The 8,204-nt window shown below is 45.3% G+C and overlaps 1 long non-coding RNA gene and 1 other non-coding gene across 4 annotated transcripts; one reads left to right on the top strand and one right to left on the bottom strand.

Annotated features, from left to right (window-relative positions):
- Positions 1–228: 228 nt before the first annotated feature.
- Positions 229–4,871, bottom strand: LOC149997078 (uncharacterized). Of its 3 annotated transcripts, XR_016513965.1 has the most exons (4): positions 4,808–4,871; positions 4,079–4,689; positions 661–897; positions 229–408 (listed from the first exon to the last, which is right to left on the bottom strand). It is a non-coding gene; the product is annotated as an uncharacterized LOC149997078 (long non-coding RNA). The 3 variants fall into 3 exon arrangements; XR_016513964.1 differs by having other exon boundaries at positions 229–928; XR_016513963.1 differs by having other exon boundaries at positions 229–897.
- A 2,193-nt stretch (positions 4,872–7,064) lies between these two features.
- On the top strand, positions 7,065–7,171 carry LOC149997077 (U6 spliceosomal RNA). The gene has a single exon (XR_016507364.1). It is a non-coding gene; the product is annotated as a U6 spliceosomal RNA (small nuclear RNA).
- Positions 7,172–8,204: the final 1,033 nt, after the last annotated feature.

Genomic DNA, 8,204 nt, shown 5'->3' with positions numbered 1-8,204 from the left:
CAGGGGGACCTCACTCACAGCTTGGGCTACAATTCCCGAAACCAGAAGTGTTTCCCCACACCTACCCCGCCCCCGCCCCTTTTTTATGACACTTATAGTAGAAAGACCTATAAAGCTTATTACTTGCTTTTCTCAAATACGATTACGGGAAAACAGCTTGCAGACACATTGGAGAAGGTCAGGGCAGTTTTGTCCCAAGAATGGAGCCAGAGAACCAAACATGGGTCAAGAGTGTTTATTGCTTGTATTGTAAACCAGTGTCCTGAGGGCGTGGGCATACACTTGAACCAGTGTTGATAATGACCTTTGGTGACCACTTCAGTGCTGAAGCCATGGGTGATCGTGACTGTCCCTTCTGAGGACATGGTCAGTGAGGGCTCTGGCTCATCACGGCCTGAGAACTTGAGCCTGAAATGAAAATAGACACATGTCAGGAATGGAAAAAAAAAAATCAAAGGTTGAAACGTCCATGAACCTGAGCAGTGAGTGAGTGAGGAGGGGGAGCAGGAGGAGAGGAGTCCAGGTCATGGGGGAGACTTTACAAGATCCTCTGGCCTCAGGCTAATGATGGTCTTTGATGTCCCTTTTTCTCCCCCTCAGTCCCTCCTCCCCAGTAAAGGGTTGTTTGGTGTGACATTATGCAAATATAGGTCACAGTACCATTCAATTCAGGGTCTTCAGCAAAGTTTGAACAAGCTTCACTCTGAGGAGGAGGCAGTGAGCTCTGAGTGTGTCTCTTCAGAGGAAGCACCTGCTGTCACCTCTAACGCAGGCCAGTGAACATGGGCACAGGCCCATTCAATTAGAACCATTTCCGTTTGTTTCAGGCCTTGGAGATGAGAAAAGATCCACAGCGCCCCCTGGTGACGTCCTGTAGAATATTCATGGCGGTGGGACCTGCCAGAGGAATGGTACAGGCCTTTATTTTCTGTCAATAAGTAAAATAAGGAAGGAAGGAAGAAAATAGTGTTACCTATTCTTAAGTCCCTGTAGATAATTTTCTCTTGTAGTCTTAACTATTGTATTTTTCAGTTCTACAATAGCCATTTGGTTTGTTTCATGACTTCTACTTCAGTTCTGTGTTTCTCTTTTTTTATGTGTACCAAGAACGCTTGTAGTTTCTCATTAAATGTATGTTTTGCTTGCTGCCTAAAAATATCTGTCATGTAATGTCACATAATGTCTTCTGTGTCATGGCTCTGTTACTGTCAGGAGATTCTTTTTTCTCTGATTCTTTATGTGACACCAGGTGTTTTTACTGGATTCTAGACGTTTGGAAAATACATTAGGACCCTCTGGGTCCCATTTACTTTCTTTTTAATCAGGTGACCCTTCTGATGAGCTGTACCAGGTCAGCGGGTGTGTGTTTGATTGCCACTGGCCCCAGCAAAGGTGGAGCCCTGCCTCCAAAGCCAGCTCTGTGCTGCTGGCACCTTCCTAATACAATGAATCAGTGATTGTCACCAGCTGGTTCCCTTCAGGTGGGGTGTGACACAAGCCCCCTGCTTGTTGAGTGAGCTCCTGAGCTGCAGAGGGGGTGGGCACTCAGACCCCTACTGGGCCCATTGGTCTCTTACACCAGGGAGGGTGGAGGGCAACTGCAGTCCCAACTCCCCTGCCTCCTACTTCTGAGTTAGTGCTGTTAGTGCAGGATGGGGTCAAGGCTCATTTCTCACTGGTCCCCACGGTCACCATCAGGGGGCGCACGTGTGCACACTAGCTCTGCCTTGTACCACCTCATTTAGTCTCTTTGCTGCAAAATGGGGTTGAAGGTCAGCTCCCCACTGAGCTGTCACAATCACTGATGGGAGCGTGGGTCTTTCCTTTAACTGTTTTGTCTGATTAGAGTAACAGGGAAAGAGTGGCCTTATGCAATATGTTTAAAACTGTTTCTTCCTCATTTTATTTTAAAAACTCATGTATAATACAATATTAATTAATTCCAACTTAAATATTTGATACAATTCACCAACAAACTCACCTGAGTCTGGATTTGTGTTTTTGAAAGTATCTGACTACACTGATAAATGAGTTTAAATATGTAATTACAAATATGAAATTAAGCAGAACTTGTTTCTCAAATTATTAGACAATATTTATAGAAAACAAAAAGTTGAGTGGTCATTTAGTTGTAATTTTACATTTCATATTTATATTATTGTAGGTTGAAAGAAAACTCATTTTTATTTTTTAGAAGTAAATTAGTTCAAAGATATTGATAAAGGCAACATATTTTGAAACAAAAGGAGTACAATCTTTCCAAATCCAATTTCAAGGATTGTGCAAATTTTATCTCAAGAGTGACACAGATAGACAATAGTGTGTTTCTAATCCCTCGGGGTCTCTTGGCGCTTTCCTGGGAGCAGCTGGTCCTGGGGAAACCTGGTCACTGGTGCTGGACTTCAGCTTTCCTTGGCATTCTAACAAGCATCTCTGAGGAATAGTTTCTAAGCTGGTTACATGGTAATTCTGTTTGTATTACAAAGGCAGTAAAAGAATTAAATGTGTTTGTTGACCCTATGAAAATAAACCAACATGAGACCATGTGGTTTCTTGGGTGTAGCACAAGTGACAACAGAAGCTAAAATCTGAGCTGGTGTTGGTCACAGTCAGGAACAGGCAGTGACGGATCACAGGGGAGAGCTGAGCAGATTTTTACCTCACTTCCACATGTAATAGAAGTTCTGAGGGGCATTAGGTGTATTGAACCATGTGGCAGTGAAAATCAAGATACTGATTAGCTGGAGCCCACAGGTGGGCACTGAGTTCATGAGCACAAACAAGGGGCCAGAGAAGAGGGCTGAACCCCTGAGGGTCAGTCACCTCTGTCCTAGGTCACAAGGTAAGAGACCTGCCTGGGAGCCCTAAGAACCAGTGATTTGCTGCTCCCCGTGCAGGAGAAGGGGATCGTGGAACTGGGCCCATCAGGAGCTTCACAGGGGCAGTGACACAGGAACACACTGGGGACTTCCTGCTCCTGTCGGCCCACAGCCCAGCTCACACCCTGGACAGTTGGAACATTCACCTGCATCTGAGAGGAGATGGGGACGCATTCAGGGCCTGTGAGTCAGGTAAACCCACTCACAGCGTCCCCAAGGTCCTGAGTGGTGGCAGCTGTAAGAGCATCTCATCCATGGACCCACTTCACCCACGTCCCCTGGAGCAGACTCAGCATTTCCCAGACACTGTGGAGCATCCCCACCACCCTGTGACACAAAAAGAGATTTTCTGACCTCAAACCCCACATTTCCTGGGTGGGGACTCCCTTTCCCCCCAACTTCACAACTGAAAACTTAGGTCCTCAGCAAGATTCATAGGTCAGGTCTTGTGGGAGAAAGGCAGGCATGGTTCAAAAGACTTTGACTGCTGTGTGGAGCCTGACCCTGGGTCTTAACCGGCTGGTTTTGTCTATCATGCTTGCTATGAATCCTACCCTCTGGGGGGTCTTAAAGGTAGAATAGAAATACAAAATGGCTTTTAAGGAAAAGGAAACCTGCTCTATTTTTCTCCGTATTGCCTCAAATCCTTGTCAATAGAATGTGAAAAACAGAACAATTAGGTAAGAGTAAATATTTTTAAACTTGTATAAAACGCCTGGGCATTTCAACCCTATATTGATCTGCATTTCCCTTTGTTATTACTCCCAACCATTTGGTAAAGGGCTGCATGTTTTTCTTATTCATTTCCCATGTAGAAAGTAGATAATAACCCTGGCTAATAAAGAAACAGGGGCGATTTTCCTGAAAACAAAACAAAACAAAACAAAAACCCTACCTTCCTTCCTCAGATGGTGAGTGACTGAGTAGTTTCTTCATCTGTTCCAAGGGACGCGGAGTCTCTCACAATCGCTCTCCTGGAATTCCTCCTGGGCCTGAGTCTTCACCCAGCATCCCACATCTGAGTTTCTACTCAATGAAACACGGTCCTCCTTGGTCAGCCCAGAGCTCAGGAGCCTGGTAGGAAGGGGACAGTCTCTGCTCTGACCCCTCAGAGCGCAGAGCCCATGCTGTGAGAGACTGTCCACCTGCTGGGGAGGTCCCTGGCCTCTGAACAAGGAAAGAGATAGGAAAGTTCTTACCTTATTTCAAAGGAAAGAGGGCAGTTCCACAGGCTCTGGTTTCTTTACTCATGGAAACAAGCAGCATTTCTATGAGTCGTAAATTCTTGGTTTTTGGTTGTGTTTCTGCTTCTTGACACTCCAGACACACGGGAGAGAGAATTGAGAGTAGACCCTTGATGGACCAAAAGGTACTTCCAAATATATTAGCATATATACAAGTTATTTAAAAATGTTCCAATGTCATAAAGGAAAAGCAAGGGACTTCAAGGTTTTTGTCCCACTTCCCCTTCTGTGTGTGCCACTGTGAGAAGCACTACTGTGCCATGTAGCACAGTAATAGTCAGCCTCGTCGTCAGGCTGCAGCCCGGAGATGAGCAGGAGCCCTGCATTGGCCGAGGCGTCTTTGGATCCTGAGAAATGGCTGGGGACCCCGGAGCCCTGTTCTTTGCTTGAGTCTGATTTATAGTACAGGAGATATCGGGGAGGGCTCCTTGCCTTTTGCTGGTATCAGTACATGGTATAGCTGCCAACACTGAAGCCACTGCTCAGGGTGCAGGTGAGTCTGGCTGTTGCTCCCGTAGATGCAGAGAGGGAGGGCGGCTGAGTCAGCACAGGCTGCGAGAGGGAACCTGCAAACATGGACAATCATGGGTGACAGGCAAGGGCCCAGGTAAAGTTTATCAAGATTCTGAGCAAGAAGAGAGTGACAATCAGTGGATGCCCAGGGTGTCTGAGGCCTGCCCCTACCTGAGCAGTGAGAGAGGAGCACGAGGAGGAGAGGAGTCCAGGCCATGGTGCACAGCCCCTGAGCCCCACAGTGGGGCTGGGCTGCCCAGGCCCCTTTTTCTTCCCCACCCTCTGCCAGGGGAGGGGCTGTCCATGCAAATGTGTGTCCATCCAGGGACTTCCCAGCCCCTCCTGAGCCCTGGCGCTGGCGCTCAGCTCACACCCCACACTGAGGGGAATCAAGGTTGGCTTCACCCCTTGGGAGAGCCCTGGGAGGAAGCACCTGCTCAGACCACACAAAAGTCCCTACTCAAGGGACTCTGCCATGACCCATGGAACTGCACTTGGACTTTATTTGCACTCTCGTTGTGTCCTCAGGTGTAACTGTCTGCCATCAAGGTCCACCCTGCAAATGCAGAGACCAGCTGGGCCGAAAACGAAGGCACAATTCCCCAGGTGACCTCAGCAGTTACAGAAAGAGTGGCCACTTCTTCTTGTACCTTATCCTCCTGGGATTTAACAACCTTTCAGTTCAGGACAGATCGCTACACAATAGAGATGAGGTAATTTTTTATACATTATGGATATGGCGCACTGACCTTGCAGGTACCATGCTGGGGTCGGTTCCTCTGCTGCACCTCCGAGTGTTCTGAACGTTATGTCCTCAGCCTGTCATTGGCTGTGCGCGGCCCTGATGTGCTATGTCCCAGGGATGCTGTAACAAAGGACCGCAGACTGAGAGACTTAGCACGAAGGAATGAATTCTCTCCCAGTTGTGAAGTTCAAGTCTGAGATTAAGATGTCAGCAGGCCCGTGCTCCCATGGGGGATCCGGGTAAGTCTTTTTCTTGCCTCTTTCTAGCTTCTGGTGGCTCCTGCTGATGCCTAACATTCCTCGCTTATGCACCAGTCCCTGTCACTGTCGTCACACCTCAGCCTGGCAGAAAACACAGCACAGTTTTCAGAGATTCTGTAAGGAACATGCTGTATCACAGAAAAGCCATAGATGGCCCTGACCGATGCGTCTCAGTGAGTTGAGTATAGTCCGGCCAAGCAAAATGTTGGCCGTTGGATTCCCAGTCAGGGCACATGCCTGGGTTGTGGCTTCAGTCCCCGTCTGGGGCGTGTATGAGGCGACCGACTGATGTTTCTCTCTCACATCGACGTTCCTCTCCCTCTGTTTCTCTCTCCCTTCCCCTCTCCTCTAAAAATAAATATATAAATTCTTTAAAAAACAATAAGAGGAAGAATAACCAGAGCTGCTCTACTTTTGTGATTCCAGTACTTTCCTCATGCACACTAGGTGCTCTGTATCACAGCATTGGATTAAGGTGGGGGTTGGGGAAGAAGCTTTATGCTCGGTATAAAAATAATTGACATTAAATTTATATTAAGTATTACATTTTATGCGTTGGCTCTGTTATTTTGTTATTTTGGGCTTTTCTCCAAAGTCAGTGAAAGAGGTAATTTTATCTGGTTTTATTATGTTTTATTAAGTTTCTACTAAATTTCTCTCTAGCATTCATCTTCACAAATAAAATCACAAATGTATAATATTACTGTTGTTAACCTGGAAATTAAAAGCCAAAGTGAGAGACAACAAGCATTTATTTGAGATACAAAGTAATTGCAAGCCTTGGACATAGATGCATACAGAAAGCCAAATTACACCCAATTATGGGGTGAAGGCAGTGGTTTTTATGAGAAAGGGGGAAAGTAATTACATGAATAGAAGGGAAGTATTTCTGTTGGTAATAACAAGCCAATGAAAGAACTTTTACAGGTGGAAATAAGCTAAATTATTTTTCAGCTAAACGTGGTGGTGCACATGCTAAAGAATGTGTTTAATTTTTAGCCCCGTAGTCAGGTGTCTGCTCTCCTGTTAGCTTTGCGAACAGCTGTTTGGAACCTATCATTGCTCTGACCCAGCCCAGAGGTTTTCCTTTGGGCTCAGCCATTAACTAGAGGCTGGAGAAGGAAGATGTGCAAGGCAGTTCCCCCGGGGTGGAGTCTCCAGCTCCATCTTACAGTGGCTGTGTTTCTATTGTTTTTTATACACTATTATTAAGTTTTGTCTTGCTTATTAAATGTTGGCCAAGCTACGTTCAACCTATATTGTCTCTATGTGCACATGTGTGTCTTTCCATGTGTGTCTTTCCATGTGTGTATAAGTTTTCCTTTAGCTGCTCCTGTCAACTACCTGTGACATTGTTTACTATATTTGCTCTTGTTTTTAAGATGACTTCGTCTTCATAAAATGGTGGATTAAAACATTTCACATGCTCGCTTCGGCAGCACATATACTAAAATTGGAACGATACAGAGAAGATTAGCATGGCCCCTGTGCAAGGATGACACGCAAATTCGTGAAGCGTTCCATATTTTTACTGAAGAGTTTCTGCTCAGCAAAAGAAAACATCAGCAAGATGAAAAGGAAACCAACCATATGGGAAAACATATTTGCCAATGACATCACAGACAGGGGACTGATTTCCAAAATATATAAAGACCTGATACGACTCAACACCAAGAAAACAAACAACCCAATTAAAAAATGGGCAAGGGACCTGAACAAACACTTCTCCAAAGAGGACATACAGAAGGTCCATAGACACATGAAAAAATGCTCAACATCATTAGCCATCAGGGAGATGCAAATAAAAAACACAATGAGATACCATTTTACACCAGTCAGAATGGCCATCATCAACAAATCAACAAGCAACAAGTGCTGGCGAGGATGTGGAGAAACGGGAACCCTACTGCACTGTTGGTGGGAATGCAGACTGGTGCAGCCACTATGGAGAACAGTATGGAATTACCTCAAAAGATTAAAAATGGAACTGCCTTTTGAACCAGCGACTCCACTACTAGGATTATACCCGAAGAATCTTGAAACCCCAATTTAAAAGAACTTATGCACTCCTATGTTCATTGCAGCACTGTTTACAATAGCTAAGTGCTGGAAACAACCTAAGTGCCCATCTGTAGATGAGTGGATCAAAAAACTGTGGTACATTTACACAATGGAATACTATGTAGCAGAAAGAAAGAAGGAACTCCTGCCATTTGCAACAACATGGATGGAACTAGAGAGAATTATGCTTAGTGAAATAAGCCAGGCAAAGAAAGAAAAATACCATATGATATCACCTAATACAGGAAACTAAAGAACAACACAAACAAAGGAACTAAATAGAACAAAGAGCAGAATAGCAGTCAATAGGGGGGAGGGGAGAGGGAGAGAAGGGGGATAAGTAAGGGAAGGGTTTAATTAAAGAGCCTGTATGAAAGACTCATGGACATGGACAACGGGGAGGGATATGATTGTGGGAGAGGGGGTGGGTTGGGTGGGGGAGAGAAATTGGGGGAAAAGGGGACAACTGTAATTGAAAAACCAAAATAAAAAAATTAAAAAA

The sequence above is a fragment of the Furipterus horrens genome, unplaced genomic scaffold, assembly GCF_987537825.1.
Source record: "Furipterus horrens unplaced genomic scaffold, mFurHor1.1.pri manual_scaffold_11, whole genome shotgun sequence".
NCBI lineage: Eukaryota > Metazoa > Chordata > Mammalia > Chiroptera > Furipteridae > Furipterus > Furipterus horrens.
Note: the sequence above shows the minus strand (reverse complement) of the source record. Positions and strands in the feature narration are given on the sequence as shown.